We start from the raw sequence: 20,136 nt of genomic DNA on the forward strand, positions 1-20,136 counted from the left end.
CATATACTTTGTGCATATTGCCTATTAAGCATGACACTGAAGCTGTAATTTTACACACTAGGTAGGCAATTACAACAAACTCATTTGTGTTTTACAGATTTATCTCCAAGAAGGAAGAAAACATAACAAGGTTAGGGAAGGGTGTTTGGTCAAAGCCTTGATGTGCTTCTATTTAGACATTTTTTAAATAAGCCCATTAGATTCTCAGGCTTTCAGGGTAATTGTGTTTCTTGATGAAACATTACCCAAGTGAATTATTTATAAAGTTGCAGGAAACTGTAAATTCTGGTGAACAAATCTTTTTGATGCTCCCATCTCCTGGAGCGTTGTTTAGGTGCTACCCTCTACTGGTTTCTTGAGATATTCTGGGCTCTCTTTGGCTACAGTTGCCCATTCACCTCAAAAGGCAGCTCAGCTTCCGAAGAGAGACAGGGTATGGAAAGGAGCTATCCAGTCAAGGTATCTCTTAGTTCTTTATTTCCCCCAGGTGCCAGATTGGTGAGAAAAGTTAGGCAGTGACAAAGGAAAATTGAAGACAATGTACCATATACATATAAGCATGCACGCATACATACTTACATATATTTGTTGTTTTTTAACCATAGTCTAAAAGTATTAATAATGTTATCATTCATCAAAGACTGTCCCTAACCTCTTAGAGGCAACACACTGGGAAAATCTGTTTCACAATTCCAGAAACACACCTAGATTCAATGTTTTTAAAAGTAATGTTAATATCCTCTGACCACATGAAATAACCTGATTCTGAATGTAAACTATTGAGTTTTCCATTTTAATATGTCATGCCCTTTTTGAGGCCATATATAGGAGAAAAAAATGAAGCACTGATATTAGATATATATAGCTTTGAATTCCTAATACTATCCCCATATGAACTTGGCATATTACTTCACATTCTGAGCCTGTTTTCTCAATGAGACAATGCAAATAGTAACCATAGATTAGGGTTGCTGTGAGAACTAGAATTGGCATACTAAATGACAGTTTCAAATATATCTTGATTATCACACATGACATACATTTATGTTCCTAAATAGTAGCTTTTATGATGATGGTTCATTCATTCAACAATATTTAAGAGTCTTCTAAGAACCAAGCGCAATTTTGGGCACAGAGGATATAGCCAACTTTGTGAATTCCTAGTCTTCTTGGAGACTACAGTCTTTAAAATTATTAGCATTTAGGTTGAATAAAGCCAAAGGCATGGGCAGGAGTTTGTTTCAAGATTCTGGGTTGTTTCCTTAACTTCAGTGTGTTTTCTAACAAAGTATTACAAGAAGATCAGATTATTCCAACAACTTTCATAATATAAAATCAAATGATGGTATAGTCATTCTCCTTATGAATAAAGAAATCCTTAGACAGGGAGATGAAAATAAAACTGTCAGTGGAAAAGCAGGATATTATATTGGCATGCAGTGGTTGTTATTTTTGCTGTTTGTTTTCATTGTTTTTAACTATCTTGCCTGTTTGTGATTAAGGTAATAATATTAAACCATGTTGATGTCCTTCTGTTTCGGAAAAAAATGTAAATACACATTTCTGACACCTGTAAAGTTCTCATAAGTAGACAATTTTCTCCTTACAACTGTTGGATTGATAAGGTAATGGAATCATTTCCTTTTATTGAAAATTAGAACACAACTCAATCTGCTATAGTTTTATTCTTCTGTAGTAGAGAGGTAAGATTGCTAACAGTTAGGAAGTGTATGTCTCTGGTAAGAGTTTAAATGCAAAATTTCCAAAGGAAGCTTTACTCATTTCTCTTGCACTTATCTCATTATAACTGATTGAAATTGTATGGAGTTTTATTTAGTAAAGATGTGCCTTAAATTATGTGATTAGTGCTAAATATTACATGTATATAAATTTTGAATAAATTAAACTTTTAAGTACACAAGGAAAGGTTTGAGACTTAAAGTCATCCTATTATTAAATGTTTCTGTTTGTTTGTTTGAGACAGTGTCTCACTCTATCACCCAGGCTGGAGTGCAGTGGCACCATCACGGCTCACTGCTTCTTGACCTCCTAGGCTCAAGGAATCTTCCCATCTCAGTCTCCTGAATGGCTGGAATCACAGGCGGGCACCACTATGCCCAGCTTACTGTTTTAACTTTTTTATGTTTTCTTAGAGATGGGGTCTCCCTATGTTCAAACTCCTGGGCTCAAGAGATCCTCCTACCTCGGCCCTCCAAAGTGTTGGAATTATTCACTCCAGGCCTATCACGGCTCCTGACCTGTTCATTGTTTCTAATTTAAAGAAAACTCACAACTCTTTTATGTATTTTATGTAAATCCAAATTTACATATGTATTAACATTTGGCGATCCAAAATCCTTACATTTCTAAAAGTACACAATGAAAAAAGTGAAACTCATGTATCAAATGTGTTTGTCCCTGAATTATAATATTGTGTGATTTAAATTCTCATGGTTATTCTGCTATGTATTTTCCAGGATCATATTGCAACTCTAAGCATGCATAAACTTTACACAGAGAAAGATTATAAAAGTAAATAGAAGTATATAAATTATTTTAATTTAAATTAATTTCATATGAATATGTTCAAAACAATGGGGACCCCAAAGCTTAAATTCAGAAATAAGGCTTGTGTTACAGTCTAAATGTTTTTTGAAATTCGTATGCTGAAGCTTTAACCCCCAATGTGATGGTATTAGGAGGTGGAGCCCTTGGGTAACTAGATTTAGGTGAAGTTTATGAGGATGGAGTCCCATGCTGAAATCAATGCCCTTGTAAGTACAGGAAAAGACACCAGAGCTTTCTCTCTTCTTCATCATGTAGCTGCCTGCAAGAAAGGATGAGAACCTTCATCAAGGACCCAGTCATGCTGGCACCCTGATCTTGGACTTCCCAGCTTCCAGAACTGTGCAAAATAAATGTCTGTTGTTTAAGCCACCCAGTCTATGGTCTTCTGTTAAAGCAGCATGGGCTGACTAAAACAGATGGAATAATTGGTCTGAACTACTTTCCCAAACTGTAGTCATTTCTATATGAACTTCATGTGTTTTGCCAAAATCTGTATACAACATTTATCATATTTTTTAATCTTCTAATTCTTATTTTTAAAGATACATTCAATATTGAATTTTATATCCCAATTCTACCTGGAAAATCACTATAATTAGTCATGAAAAGAAGGAAAGACTAAAAAAATTATAATTAACCTAATAATATTGACTTCTAAGCAGATACCATTTTCTATTCAAAGGCTCCGATTCCAACATTTGTTCATAGAAAAGGAAGATTAGCAGAGGTTCAAGGAGTTAAAGGTAATCTAGCACCACACTGATACTTTCTTTTTATAATAACTAGAATAAAGAAGACTCACACAGAGAATTGAGTTATGAGAATGTGAATCTGTATTATTTAATCTTGGTGCCCTTGCCACCGAAAACCATCTCCTATACCATTACGTCTCCCATGCTGTGGGAACTATTGCTCTAAAACAGTTTGGACAAATAGAATAATACTGCCTTCTAAAAGCCTCCAGAATTAGAATGTTTACAATTCTTCTGATAATTCATTATAATGATTACTAAGGTGACCATATATCCCAGTTCGCCAGGGCAAGCCCAGCTTTATACCCATTGTCCTAGCACAATCATTAATAGCACCCATTTTCACATTCAAATGTGTCCTGACTTGGAAAAATCCCTTATATAGTCACCAGGTCATCATTCATGTGTCCATCAGTTAGAAGGTGTCCATCAGCACCTACTCTGGACCTGGCTCTGAATTATGTCGGAAATACTAAGGTGAGTAAGACAGTTCCCAGCCCTCAGAGAGCTCATGAACAGATAAGCAGGGCAAGGGGAACCACTTAATGACAAAACAAAGTGATAAGAGTCACACAGAGGTCTGTGCTATTGGGATCACAGAGAAGGACAGATGAATCAAATAAACTGAAGATTTCTAAATGAGTAGGGCATGAATATTAACGCATCAGTAATGTAAAAACTACCAAATCAGCTCCAAAGAAGTAGGAAGGTCTTTCTCTTTTAAAACAATGCTTTACTTTGTGTTTATGAGTTCAAAGAACTGGTGTGATAAGGATTAAAATGAGAAAAGCACATAGTTCTCCTACTTATATTTCTTCAAGTGGTTATAAGGTATAGGAAAACCAGTCCAACCTGATAAATCAGTTGATATTAGACAAAGATAAAAAATGTTTGCAGAGCAAGAATATTATTCACCATTTGCTAGTTTTAAAACATACATCAGGTCAGTCATGTTATTTCCTTGCTTGAAACCCTTCATAGGTTGATTGTTGTTTTATCAATGAATTATACACCTTGTCCCATGGCCCACAAGTTTTGTCCTTCCTCTGCAGTCTCATCTCCTGCTATCCTTACCCTGGTGCACGAGACTTTGGCCAAGTTCTTTCCCAGCAGAGCCCTTGTCTTTACATTTGCTGTTCCCTCTGCCTGGAGCATTCTTCTTCCAGTACTTTAGAAGTCTGATATATTTTCAGGTTACAGGTCTTGGTTCATATGTTCCCTGCTTAGAGAGGCCTTCCCCGATCCATTAATTCTTACCCACCTCATCCAGCTTGCCACATTTGTCATCTTCATAGCATTGACCACTAGGTATCTATTTCTTTTTATTTGTTCTTTCTCAGAAAGGGAAGAATATGATTTTAGCACTCCCTGTGTCTAGCACAGTGAGTAGCAACAAAATAAGTATTCAATAAATATTTATGAAATGGATAAATAGAAGAGTTTGAGAGAAAATAAGTATGCGAAGTACTTATTTAATCAAAGTGATTCTTTAAAAAAAAAAAAAAAGCAGTCACAGTCTGTCCTCATTCAGCTTTTGGGACAGATAAGTGAGAAGAGGAAAGGACTGAAGCTGCAGGTACATGGGTTGTGGGTACTTGATGAGGTTGGGAGAAGGCCAACTGGTGAAAGACTCACTGTAAAGATTAAAGAAGAAAAATAATTGTCCCACCAGTGGCACTTGCCAAGGGTTGCAATAAGCCTGGATATGCAGTGAGACTGCAAAGGATTTTTACACTTTGAATATCCATTTCCAGATTTCACAGAGGACTTCTCAGGTGACCTTGAATAAGCCATTTAGGTACGTTTCTCAGTTACTTAATTAAACCATCTCTATGGAGAGAGGTGATGAGGCTTGTTAATTTACATTTGTAAAAACACTTTGAAATCTCTGGATGAAAGAATTGCTGCAGAGAGGTACAAAGGGTGAAGTAACATGCTGGGTCAAATTCTACCCTTTTATAGAAGCAGAGAGGGTGCAGCACATTTGAGGTGACTTAAGGGGTGCCTCTGCCACATTATTTTTCAAGTTAATCTTCTAAGAAAACCCCCTACTTTCAGTACATCTAATGTTTTAAATACATGTATAAGATACTAATCTGGTAATTATTTTCCTTTAACATTTTTCTCCTTAAGTCCCAGCTTTAGGAAATATTTAGGGTTTTTTACAGGGAGGTTTTCCCTCTACAACTGTTTCTTTTTTTCTTTTTTTTTAAGTTCCAAAGAGCTGAAATACAACTCCTTCTTTCATTTGTTCATTTTTAGCCTATATCAGTGATACTCAATTCTTAAGCATGACAGCCTCTGTTGCTAAGCTAATTGGGATCCAATTGGGGTCATTTCATCAATTCTAGACAGATATTTACAAGTTACAGTCAGATATTAGAGTAAGCTTAGTAAGGAGAAAAGTGAGAAAATTTCAAAGAAAGCTGCCAGGTAAGAGTTAATTATATCCATTTATATAAAAAATGATATTAATAGCTACTTAAGAAATAATAACAATAGAATAGAAAAAAATTTAGAATAAGTCTCTTTCAGCAAGATAAATAGATACTCAAAGATAAGACATTAATTGTTAAAACTGTCAAGGCAAAAGCCAAGTTTAAAAAAAAAAAACAAAAACAGAAACAGGCAACCATCTTTTGCGACATGCTACACCAATTATACACTTGCGATTCTGCCCAAATGACCATAAATCTCCCATTATAGTTTCCTTTATGTCTTTTTTGACCTTATAATTCTTATTTCTTTGAGAGGAAGCAATAAACAACTTTATTACTTGCTCTCAGAAATAACAGGAAGAATTTATTTGCCTTACTGTGCCTTGCTCTTCGCTGAAGAGGGCTGAAGCTCCTTGTCCCTTTCAGTGGATCTAGACAGGACCCTTGTCCTAGGAAACTGCCTCTTCAGAAGGCTGCAGAGCTTCGTGTTCTTTCTCCATTATATCTTTCAGAATTTTCTGTAACTGCTTTACCCTTGAAATCTCTTCTTCCTCAGCAGACAGCTGGGCCCCTTCTAGCTGCTCAGAGGCCATGCAGAGTTTAATTATTTCCAGGTCAAGTCCTGCATGCTGTCAATGAGCACACACCAGCTCATTCTTGGTTGCATCCTGGACCACATCCACAATCCCAGTTACATGAATACTGCATGTGGAGCCACAAGAGAGGTTGTCCACAAACAGCCTTGGTTCTCAGGATTTTTTCTTATCTGCTCATACATGCACTGCATGAATGGAGTGAGAACCATTGCTCTATCTCATATTTCCCCTTTTTATGCCAAAGTTTGCTTAGCTTTTGAGCTAATTATCCTAAGAGATGCCTATCATTTCACGCAGGCTGGAAAGATGAAATGCAGCCTGCCTAGGGGCTGATTTGCTAACTCTTGTCCCATTCTCTGATTCATCACGTTGACACTAGAGTATTGAACATTATGATATGATAGAAAAGGGTTGAACCATTAAATTCCTGTGGGCAAGGCATCCTAAACAGAGATTAAGGTGCTATAAAGAAAATGTTTGCTATTTCAAAATAAGTGGTTTCTTGAAGGCCACAAGGTTTTTGCTAGCTTTTGACAGGTCACCTATTTGCATCTGTTTGTCAAAGAAAGAGCCTGACAGTCTTTACTTGAAAGAAAGAAATTCAGGGTATCATCACCATCACCTAGTCAGCCAACATCAAACCTTTACTGAGCATCCACTGAGTACAAAGCATGTTACAATATACCCTAAGAAAACATCTCTTTCTCTGCAAAGAAATGATGAATCCAAACAAATGGAAACACCCATTTTTTTAGCCACTTGTCTGAGTACAATAAAAACAGACAGGTTTGGACTGTATTAAGAGAACCAGCTACATGGTCTGCAAATGGGCACATCTTTGAGTCCAGGTACTGGTTCTGTAATTGTTTTCGAACGCCATACATTTCGAAATGGCATCAAAATCCTGCAAGGCCTATTGAAAAGGAAATAAAATGTACTATTTGTTTAGAGGAACATTTTAATTTGATACTAATCAAGTAGCATTTATGTTCATGTCTGATCTGCTCACTCATTGTTCTCCCAAGGACATGCTTTGTCCCTTTTTTTTATGGCTCATCAAAAATTTTCAGGTGTGAGCGTGGTGTGGCAAGAAAGTAGGATTTTGAGACAGACACACATTTGAGTCCACTTCCACCACTTACTGAGAGTCATCTCTCTGCAGGTAAGTGAATGAAGCTTGTTTCCCTTTTCTCATCTATAAAATGACATAATAGGCTGGGCGCGGTGGCTCAAGCCTGTAATCCCAGCACTTTGGGAGGCCGAGACGGGCGGATCATGAGGACAGGAGATCGAGACCATCCTGGCTAACACGGTGAAACCCCGTCTCTACTAAAAAATACAAAAAGCTAGCCAGGCGAGGTGGCGGGTGCCTGTAGTCCCAGCTACTCCGGAGGCTGAGACAGGAGAATGGCGTGAACCCGGGAGGCGGAGCTTGCAGTGAGCTGAGATCCGGTCACTGCACTCCAGCCTGGGCGACAGAGCGAGACTCCGTCTCAAAAAAAAAAAAATGACATAATAGCACTGAATTCACACAGCTGTGCAAAAGAAATTAGATCAACTATAAAAACAACATACTAGCAGATAGCCTGAAAAAATAGTACGTTTTCAAGAGAAATGAGAAATTTTTGTATTCTCCTCTGTTTGAATTAAAGTATATATATATGTCAGTGAATGAAGGACCCAGTGACTTTTAGTAGTTGTTATCTCTTCCTGTTCTGAATGTGCATATTGTGCTTAAGGTCTGTTCAAATTCCATCGCAACTGTACACAATCATGTATCATCTCTTGTGTTATGTAATGTTTTAATCACACTACACTTTGGTTATATATTTAACCACACTAAATATTGTCTCTTCAGCTGAACAAAAGATCCTTGAGCACAAAGCCTGTTAGCAACTTTTATACGTTCACTTTTTAAGGTACATTTAGAATGTTCAATTTCCATTTTTTCAATGACTAACTTGAATACCATGATAAATAATTAGTAGATAACCATACTCTATATTATACTATATATGATTATTACTATACTATACTAAATATTATTTAGTAATAATCACACATAGTACAATAATATATAGCATAATAATCTTTTGACAGCAGGAACTACAATGTATTGGTACTCACTAAAGACTTAGAATATGTAGGACATTGTCTTCATACAGATGTTCTTTTCAACTAATTTGCTATGATAGTCTTGATATTACTCATTTCAGCATTACTAGGACTTAGCATGGTGTCTTTTTGCACTTAGAAAATGGTTCATATGTTTGATGCATACAACAATAGTCTTAAATAGTACAAATGTTGGTGAAATTGAAAGAGTGGGGTATAGCTCTATGAATTAAAATGGATATACATCTTGTCCAGGGAGAAATATCCTTATAACTTACCTAAATAGCTCCAGGCAATCTAGGTCTTATTGAACTCTTCGAGCTTGATGGTACTGGCAGTCAATGCTCTGTTGACCCAGAAGTCAGTCCCAAACACTGCACCACTCATTATGATAAGCTGATTCCCCAAGAATCTACTAAGAAACTATGACTGGCCGGGCATGGTGGCTCATGTCTGTAGTCCCAGCACTTTGGGAGGCCGAGGCGGGCGGCTCACAAAGTCAGGAGATCGAGACCATCCTGGCTAACATGGTGAAACCCCATCTCTACTAAAAATACAAAAACTAGCTGGGCGTGGTGGCGAGTGCCTGCAGTCCCAGCTACTCCGGAGGCTGAGGCAGGAGAATGGCGTGAACCCGGGAGGTGGAGCTTGCAGTAAGCGGAGATCCTGCCACTGTGCTCCAGCCTGGGCGACAGTGCGAGACCCCGTTTCAAAAAAAAAAAAAAAAAAAAAGAAAAGAAAAGAAAAGAACAGAAAAGAAAAGAAACTGTGACTAAACATCTGCTGATTAACTCCATGGGATGAGTGAGAAGAAGAGACACCATTGTTTGGAATTATTTTAGAATTTGCAAGCCTGAAACAAATGTGTCTTTCTTAGTGGTTCACTAGCTGTAAGAGTCAGTTCTTAGTTAGATTGGTCCCACCTTGTAGATAAAAGTGATTGATCTTGCCATCTTGAGCATTTACAAAAAACCTTTCTCTTACAGTTATGTGAAATTGAGATTCTTCTACTATAGCGGCGACAAGAGCGTTCTAGAATAAAAATGAGTTCTAGATTTCAATTGTTCAATATGTGCAAAGTATTGTGCTTTGGGAGATATCAACGTAAACAACGCACAAATCACTGCCCTCCAGAAACTCACCAGTTAGTAGGGATACAGATACATACATAAGTAATCCAAACATAAACTAGAAAAAGTGAGATACAGAAAAAGTATTTTGGTGATTATTACATACATATTACTTTGCAAAAGAAAAAATATATTGCCACATTATTTACCTTCCACATTCTGATTTTACAATGTTTGAGAACAAGCACAAGTACAGTACTGACCTGGTATTTAAAGTGTTAATACTATCTCCCCAAGTGACTCAATATGCTCCAGGACACTGCTTCTAGAATTGCGTTTGCCCATAAGTAGTTGGGTAACCTCAACTAGTCATTAATTTCTCCAAATTTCCATTTTGTCATCTGTAAAAGAATCAGACATTCTCTAAGGTTTTATTTTCTCTAAAATCTGATGATTATGTCAGGATTTCTTCTTTTTAAATGCTGACAGTTTTTTATGCCCTTGGATTGTCTGAAGCAAAGTGAGGTAATTTCAGAATTACACTCGCTTTGAGCTCCCAGATACTAAAATTTTTTCAAAGTCAAAGGCACTTTGGCCTTTCACTCAATATCAAAAATTAGACAGGGAAAATGGGCTAAGCGCTTGAATAGACATTTCTCCAAAGAAGATATGCAAATGGTCAATAAGTATATAAAAAGATGTCACTTCAGAAAATGCAAATAAAAACCATAATGAAACATAATTTCACATCTACTAGGATGCATATTATTAAAAGATAAATGATAATAAGTGTTGGCGAGGATGTGGAAGAATTGGAACCTGCACACTGTTGGTAGGAATGCAAAATGGGGCAGCTGATGGAAAATGGAATGGAGGTTCCCCTAAAACTTAAATAAAGAACCACTATCTGGTCAAAAAATCCCACTTCTAGATATTGTCCAAAATAATTGAAATCAATTCAATTTGAGGCTCTCAACAAGATACCTGCACTCTTATGTTTATTGCAGCACTATACACAATAGCCAAGATGTGAAAACAATCTAAATGTCCACTGACAGATAAACGCATAAAGAAGATGTAGTAAACACAAACATGTAATGAAACGCTATTCAGCCTTAAAAAATAAGGAAATTCTATACCATTAAACAACATAGATGAACATTGAGGACACTATGCCACATGAAATAAGACAGTCACAGAAAGATAAATACTGAGCTGGGCACGGTGGCTCATGCCTGTCATCCCAGCACCTTAGGGGACGAACGTGGGAGGATCATTTGACATTAGGAGTTCAAGACCAGCCTGGACAATATAGTGAGACCCCCATCCCTACAAAAATTTTAAAAAATAGCCAGGCATGGTGGTGCACACCTGTGGTCCCAGCTACTTCAGAGGTTGAAGTGGGAAGATCGCATGAATCCAGGAGGCAGAGGCTGCAGCGAGCTGTGATTACACCACTGCACTCCAGCCTGGGTGACAGAGTGATTGAAAAAAAGAAAGACAAATATTGCATGCTTCCACTTATATGAGGTATCTAAAACAGTCAAGGTCATAGAATCAAGGAGTGGAATGGCGATTGCCAGAGGCTGTGGGAGGGGTAATTAAAAGTTATAAACCAATGAACATAAAGTTTCACTCAAATAAGATGAGTAAGCCCTAGAGATCGTCTGCAACAACAATGTAAACTTAAAACTATGTTAAGAGTGTAGATCTCATCTTAAGTGTTTTTAGCATTTTTTAAGGGCATGTAAGTCAACAAAATACAGCATATTTCAAAAAGGGAAGAAGAAGGTCTTCTGGTTGGGTGATCAGCTTAGTCTCAAATGCAAGGAAAGCGTTTCCCAGATAATGCAATGAGAGTGAGAATATGCATTTGCCAACCAGATTAGTTTTCTCCAAAGACCTATCCGGGCCTTAGATACACGGGTCAGGAGACAACAAATTGTTACCCTAGAGACATTCATAATCAGCTGCCTACTTCTTTCCCAAGTCCCATGCAGGAATCAACATGACAGTGATTTAGTAAAAATATAGCTGACAACAACCTTTTATTTTTTACCTCTGGAAAAATATCTAAAAACTTTTATATGAAAAACACATTTTTTAAAGTTCTAAGTATAAAACATGGTTTCAGATTTTATTAGAACTTTATTTGGTCTAGGTATATGTATTTTTTCTCTCTTTTGGAGGCATTTATTCCTTCAGGGTTAAGTACCTTCAATCAAAACTTCAATTTATAATAAAAGACATACTTCAGTAGAGGAAAAAATCCCTGTTTTAAGTCTCTCTCCACCAAACAGGTATAACATCTTTAGAAAACTACACAAAGGTGCCCAAAATGATCTTCTTCTTCTTTAAATGATTCCATTATTTTCTATAGCCACAGGTCTGCAAAAAGTTTATTTCTGAACCCCCCAAAAAGGGGGATTCAAGTAGTAAAGTTATACAAAGCTAGTCCTTATATTTGAAGAAGGAATACATTTGATAAATAAGCAATCAGCTTGGTGAGAAAAAATGAATAAAGTATCTGCTTTGTGCTAGTAACAATTGTTGGCATCATGAAGATACAAAAACACAGGAAATATCATAGCCTGTGATAAGTTTATGAGGTCTCAATTTTTACACACATTTAAGAATTTTCATAATAGAAGATGTTTTATGGAAGCCCAGATTCCAACATTACATGACTAGAAGAAAAGTGGTACATGGGATATCTATCTGTAATATATAATTACGCACTATATAAATATGTAATTCAGGTAGATGTGTATCTACCTACAAGTGGTGGGCTAGGAGGAGACAACATAGTGGCCTAGGGATAAATATGACAATGAAAGGGGCTTCATTTGGGAGAAGCATAAAATATTCTAAATGTAGTTGGTGATCCCTTCCCAAATGGATATATCTAAATTATAATATTCTTAACACTACTCACTTTATTAAGAGAATCAGAAATGGCTCCAAGCAGGCCTGGCTTCAAACAACAGGTCATGGAAATCCAAAAGAGTTACTGATTTTAAAGCAATCAATTCATGAAAAGGGAAAAGAGACAAAGGGGAGAAGGAGTTAAAACAAAACAAGATGAAAGAGAAAAAAAACACAACAACCCTGCTCTAGGCTGTGATGTGATAGAGCCAGGCTCTAATTACTGAGTTAAAGATAATTAGAGAGGTGAAACTTTCCTGACACCAGTGTCCATCCCAAGACTTTTCTGATGTACATAATCTAGTTGCACAGTTGTTTCCAGCAAAATGTTCCATTAAGTTTTCTGACATGAGCCTCATTATCTTCCTGAAATCCAACTAACTCAGTGGAATGATTCTTAGTGATCCGGTTGAGCCCTTACTGGAAAAAAGTTCACCTGTGAGACTACAGATGCCAATTGTCACCCTAGCCTGTACTATTCAAAGGCGAACAGTTTTGGCTCTTTGAATTTTTCTAGGGAAGTGACATTTCCATTTATTATTCATCTACTTTGAGTTCTAATGAAAAGTGCTAAGGCCACCTGCCAAATGTTTGCACTGAAAGAAAAGTGACACACTGAAAATTAATAATGGCAGATTGAAATATTTGTGGATTTCCTGAAAAGGAAAAAATAATAAAGGTTAACTCTGCTTTGGCTTTAGATAGCCCCAGACATGGGGCTATTTAGTAAGTACTATTTACTCAGTCTTAAACTCATCCAAATAAATGAACACTTGGATTTTATCGTTGGTCAAAGGGTAAACAGTTTCAGTTATGTTGGGTGAATCAGTTCTTGAGATCTAATATACAGCATGCTGACTATAGTTAATAATACCATATTGTATACCTGAAATTTGCTAAGAGATCTGTAATGTTCTCACCATATACAAACACATAAAATATTTTATAATCACTATGTAAAGTGAGGAATATGTTAATTAGCTTGATTGTGATAATCATTTCACAATATAAATATATCAAACCATCACATTGCGCACCTTAAATATACACAATTTTTATTTGTTAATTATACTTTAATAAAGATGTGGGAAAAAGAAGGAAAGATGATAAATGGGATGGTTGTCTTTTTTACATTTTAAACATTAATTAATGATAGTATTTTTCTAAAGACTTCTTTATATGCTGAAGATGTTCAACTTATGAAAAACTAATGGACACCTAACTTTTCAAGAATAGATTTACTACATATACTATATCGATTCATCATGAACTATAAGCTGCCATTGGCATGCCTGTATATATAAATTGCATCTGAACCTTCCACTTTGCATAGAAATTCTTATGGTTACCTCCAGTCAGAAGATGACTGCAAAAATGGTCAGGAAACTCCTGAAGAAAAGCCAGATCTTTGGAGACTGGAGAGTAGATTTAAAATGTCACTATTTTTTGCTGCCCTGCTCAAAATTCATCAGCATGTCCATTTTAGTTATATAATAGCATTGAAAGGGTTGTCTGTTGTTTCTGTTACTTTTAAATCAACTATTTAGTAATGTTCAAATAATAATAATGGTTACTATTGATTTAATGCTTTGCCAAGCTTTCAGCTACTAATGAACATGTAATATCTCATAATGCTCAAAATAAGCCTATGATGTTTATAATCTTACTATAAATGAGGAAACCGAGGCAGAGATTACATAATTTGCCCAAAGTTATGTAGCAGTGAACAATGGAGCTGAGTGAGAACCCAGGTACTTTGCCTCAAGAACTCCCTTTTAAAAACACATCACCCTCTACTACTTTTCCATATCTGTTAAATGCAGACTTTTTAGCTTGATAAGCTAAAATTCTTCACAAAAGCTTAATTCTTCAAGTTTCACCTTAACTGATCCTACCAGGTTTACCTCTTACATTTCGAGGCTTCTCTACACAGATTCCGTACTCTGGCCAAACTGAGACTGGCCACTTCCCCATACATCCTGAACTTTCTCTCTTTTGAAATTTTACCAATAGTATTTCCTCAAAGTAAAAATGTAGCTACTTATTGAGAGCAGGAGACTAGATAACAATACCATTTTAAAACATATATACATATATATAATAATTGTAAAGGTTGGCATTTATTGTTCAATTACCACATGCTAAAAACTGTGTTAATCCACTTACATAAATATATCATGAATGCAATAATGCATAATAATACATATAGATATTGTTAGCCCCACATTACAAAGTGAAACTAAGCCTTAGCAAGGTTAAATATCTTATCCCAAAAACCCTGACTAATAAGTGGTAGAGTCACAATTTGAACCCAAGTATGTCTGACTCCAAAAAGTAAGCCTTTAACCATACACTCTAGGCTGCATCTATTCTAAATTCTAATTTGCACTATAGTTATTTAAGAGCAAATACAAATTTCCCACTAAACTGTATACTTCTTGGAACAAAGGCTAGATTCTGTATTTCTGTATCCCCCACAGTTCTGAGAAAAACGTTTCTGGAAGTGTAGCAAGTAAAGCAAAGAATTCTCATGTAAAATGTCAATTTTGTGACATCTGGGCTACAGATACTCTGGGAGGACCCCACTTCCCTCCCCATACTCATCTCCAAGCACCACTTCTGTTAAAATGTGCATTATTTTGGACCATGGTTAGGTTAACACAGAAGCAGATGATTGCAGAAAGAGCTAGAGTGTCTTGGGTCCCCTTCTGTGTAGCTCTGCCAGAAATAACCCAATGTGAAAATGGTTCACAATTCCTCACCTTACAATGAGGACTGTAAAAAATGCCGTGGTTCGTGGAATGTATGAGAACCAACCATTAGTTCAGGCTTCTCAGGGATTCTAAAATTTGGTAAAAATTTGAAAACAGGTATATTTCCTGGGAGATTTCTTATATTCCCTGTTACACTGCCAGCAGCCGGAGTCTGAGAAATATGTATCTAAATTAAAGAAAGTTATTTAAATATACTAGAGTCAGAAGATATTAATAAATCTGATTTGGTTCTAAAAGTGGGCAAAGACTTGAGTCAGCAAAATTTGAGACCACTTCTAATTTTATCTGACCCATTTAGTTCAATGCTGCTCTTTCTGACAGTATCAGTGCCTGTGATATCATAGAGACCTAGTATGTTATTTGGAAAGAACATCAGACTCAAAGTCATGGGACATAGGTTCAAAGTCAGGCTCTGTCATTTGAAATCAGAATAACCTTGAGAAACTTATCTGGTTCTTGTAAGCTTCATTTTCATATGTATAATGTGGATAGCCTGACCTATTGATCTTGTATTGTTAATACAAAAATCCGCATGAAATACTTTGCAATCTGTATGTTCTACAACATAAAATGCATTAATTAAGCAATGGAGGCAAAATTGTAGCCAACATACAGACAATATTAAATTTTTAAAGATTTTATTATAAAAGAGAATAGGCTTTCTCTCTCCACCAACTCCTTTCCTTCCTACCCCCATTAACTTATTAAATAAATATTTACTGAATGCTTAAGAGGTGTCTGACAATGTATTAGGTAAACAGTGGCAAACAAGTCAGGTAAGATACTTTCTGGGAGAGGGGAGGGGAAGGAGACAATCAATGAATGTATAAATAAATAAATGAATCATTTCAGAGGATGAGAAGCAATAGGGAGATAATTATAATGATTACAAAAGAGCATTCTAAGGAGTGAACACATGAGCTGCAATCTGAATAATCACAAGGAGAGTCTGATACAGAAAAAAAAAAAAACAGGAAGAGTATAAGAATACTACAGAAACAGAGAACAGGAACTGCAAGTCCCTAAGACCAAATGATCTTAGCATGTTCAAGAAACAGAAATACAGTCGTTATAGAAGTAGCATAAGAAATGAAGATGAGAGTGTTACAAGGTAGGCTGGACAAGTAAATCATATAGGAAGGGTCCTGGAGTATATAATAAAGAATTTGTATTTTATTCTAAATGAAGTGGGAAGCCATTGGATAGCTTTAAGGAGAGAGTGACTTGATCTGATTTGCATGATCAGGATCTTTGCTAAGACCAAGTAAACAGGCGGAGTTTTTGTTATATCAGCACCCTGAGTTTTTATTTTAAGAGAAGCAGGAAATATTTAGCTTTGAAAGATTCTTCCATGGTGGAAACTAATAGGCATGTCAAACTCAACATGTCCCAAACTAAGATTTCTCTCCAACCCTACTGCCCCCAAAGCCTTCCCTCTTTCAGAAATAGTCATTATAGGCTTCTAGTTTTCAGAACAAAAACCATAACGTCATCCTTGACACATCCAATTCATCAGCAAAGCCAGAGGCTGTTTCTCACCTTCTTTATTCTTATTATCATGGCTTCAAGTAGTACTCATTCCTTGCCTGAATGGTTGAAATGGCCTCCTAATGGGTCTCCCTGTTCCCAACCACATCTCTCTACAATCTATTTTCAACAGAGCAGCCAGAGGGAGCCTGTTAAAATGAAAGTCAGATAATATTCTTTCTTGCCCAAATCTTCTATTGTTCGCCCATCTTAGAGACAAAATCAAATTCCTCACAATGTCCTATGAGGCTGGACAGTATTTAGTTCACTTGCTTCACTGCCCACAGTTCCTGCCAGTTTGTTTCATCCACACTGGCCTTCTTGGTGCTCCTTGAACACTCATGCCCATGCCCCACCTCAGGTCTTTGATTTTCCTGGTTCTTCTGCACAAAACACATTCTCCAGGTATCCATAAAGCTTTCTTTCTTGCCTCTTTAAATCAGTAAATCTTGTCTCAAGATTTTACTGAATTTTCAATGACATCATCCTTGTAACTCTCTCTTAAATGGCACTACTGCCCCCTACTCTCCCTTTTTCAAGTCTCTGCCTCCAAGGTGCTTGCTTCCTGTATATTTTGATTATTTATCTGACACATTGTTTAATTCTCCAAAATGGAAAGAAAGCTCCATAAGTGCAAGGTTATCTGTCTCAGTCATTGTCATTTTCCCTGTGCTACATAAGAGAAGCTCAATAAATATTTATGACATAAATCAAGAATCTGAAATCACATGCCTCCTCCTAATGTCAGAGTCACTGAGCATTAAAAATAGCCCAGGATCTGCTCATCAAGTGTTGCTTGCAGGGAAGAACAGTGGACAGATGAGATGGTGGGGAAATTAGAGAAGTAGGAGCAAGTCCTGAGAGAGAAGACACTCTTGGATGCCCATTGAAAACAATGACTTAGAGGGAAAACCAAGAAATAGTCTACAACATCTTCTAGGCTTTATGTGTGTCCATAATCAGCAGTATTGGTTGGTTTACTTTTCTAGTAATGTATTACATAAAAATTACCCTGTAAAGTAGGTAATAATAATAATCATGATCATGGTATTAATTACTAGAATTTATTGAAAACCGTTCCAGTTGCTACCAACACTTACCTACACCACAACCAGCTTCAAACAACTATTTTATCATATGCACAGATTTTATGGGCCAGAAATTCAGACAGTACAGGGGGAATAGTTTATCTGTGCTCCCATGTTTGGAGCCATAGCTGGAAAGACTTGATTGCTGGGAACTAAAATCATCTATAGGTCTCTGCCCTCAAACAACTGGCAGCTAATGCTGCCTGGTGGCTGGTACCTCAACAGAAGCTGCTGACAGAACCTCCCAGTAGCCTTTCTGTGTGCCTGAGTTTCCTCAGGGTGATCAGATATTTTACATGACAGCTCAGGGTCCCCAGAGGAAGTGTTTCAGTAAACAAAGCAGAAGCTTCAATGTCTTTCATTACCCAGTCTTGGAAGTCATAGTCATCATTTCCATCATACTATGTGGTCAAAGCAGTCACAAGTCACAGAGAAGAAATAAGCCCTAACTTTGGATATTAGCTTAGCTGGTCACGTTGTAAAATAATGTATAGGATGGGAGCTACTGCAACCACCATCATTAAAAAACATAATCCCACAGAAACTAGAATAAGTGCTTTACCTAATAAACTAAGTTAATTCTCACAATACCCCTGAGAAATACCATTATCCTGAATTTACAGTAAAAGGAAAATGAACTGCAAAAAGGCTAAAACGATTGGCTCAAGATCACACTGTTGACAGGTGTTGCTGAGAGCCAAACCAATGTATAACTGACTCCAAAGTTCAAGTTCTTCCTAATACACCTTCCCCACGGCTAGAGGAGGAAATACTAAATAGGCAAGAAAAAACACGATGTGGGGGTTGAAGGAATGACACAGAAATCAGAGGGCCTGAAAAGGGGAGACGATGATGACAATGATGATGACAATGACGAAGAAGGAAGATGAGAAGGAAGAGGAGGAGGAGGAAATCAATAAAGTCTTGATTTGAATGACTATAGTACCTTGTCAATGTTGGTACCTTGTCAGTGATGGTACCCTGGCAATGTTAAATTATCATTTGGTGATTTGTTGTGTTTTACTTGAGGCGATATGGAGGTAGGGTAGACAATATCCTATATCCAGTTTCTCCTAAGTTAGCACACAACAAATATTTAAAACTTAAATTTAAAAATTACATGCCACAAAAGTTCTATATTAATTATTTTATTCTATTAGATTTTAAACAGAATGAAACAAGATATTCTATTGTTTGGATATTCCCAATATTTTGTCCCCTAAATAAATGTTTATCAGATGTAACTCAAAGTCAAATTTCCCTTATTTGTATCCTAATGGCTTCTGCAAAATAGTCACCATTTATTGAACAAATGGATATGGCCTGATAATTTTTTAATGTTACCTGGAATTATATGCAGTGCTTTTTTGATAAATGCACTCCTAAACAAAAACTTACAAACCCCACTCAGGATTAAAGAGTTCACATTAAATTACTCTTCCCTATAAACATAATGATTGCAAAATGGAGGACTCAGCTGACTAATATGAAGCCTGATGAAGACCAACTCTCTGCCCAAACATCAGTTGATCTCTGTGATGTAGTATCCTTACTCATAACATCACTGCCCTGTACACCTCAAGACTGCTCACTGCCCTTAAGATAAAGATCAGAATTCTTACCATAGCTCAAAAGGCCCTGTAGTGTCTGAATCTGGCATGTTTCTCAATGCCATCTTGTGCCCCCATTATTAGTCCATTCTTATATTACTATAAAGAAATACCTGAGACTGGGTAATTTATAAAGAAAAAAAGGTTTAATTGTCCCATGGTTCTGCAGGTTTCACAGGAAGCATGGCAGCCTTTGCTTCTGGGGAGGCCTCAGGGAATTTACAGTCAAGGCAGAAGGTGAAGGGGGAGCCAGCACTTCACATGGCCAAAGCAGGATGAAGAGAGGGGGAGGTACCACACACTTTTAGACAACCAGATGTCATGAGAACTCACTAGTGCAACAACAGCTCCAAGTGGGATGATGTTAAACCATGAGAAACAGCCTCCATGGTCCAATCATCTCCCACCAGACCTGACCTCCAAGATTGGGGATTACAGTTGAACATGAGATTTGGATGGAGACACAGATCCTAACCACATCAGCCCCATTTCCTCTTTGTCCTCTGCTTTCCTCCCATTCTGGACCCTTTTGAGGTCTTCAGACATGTCATTCTTCTTCCTAACTCAATACTTTTGCATATTTTAGTCCTTTTGCCTAGAATACTCTTACTTCCTCCATGTGTCTTGTTAACTCCTATACTTAAAGTCACACCACAACCATAACTTCCTTGGG

General features: G+C 36.9%; 1 protein-coding gene across 2 annotated transcripts in view; it reads right to left on the reverse strand.

The window, feature by feature from the left end:
• KCTD16 (potassium channel tetramerization domain containing 16) overlaps positions 1 to 20,136 on the reverse strand; it is a 277,086-nt gene that overhangs the window by 217,661 nt on the left and 39,289 nt on the right. The window lies entirely within an intron of this gene.

This window comes from Chlorocebus sabaeus, chromosome 23, assembly GCF_047675955.1.
Source record: "Chlorocebus sabaeus isolate Y175 chromosome 23, mChlSab1.0.hap1, whole genome shotgun sequence".
Lineage (NCBI taxonomy): Eukaryota > Metazoa > Chordata > Mammalia > Primates > Cercopithecidae > Chlorocebus > Chlorocebus sabaeus.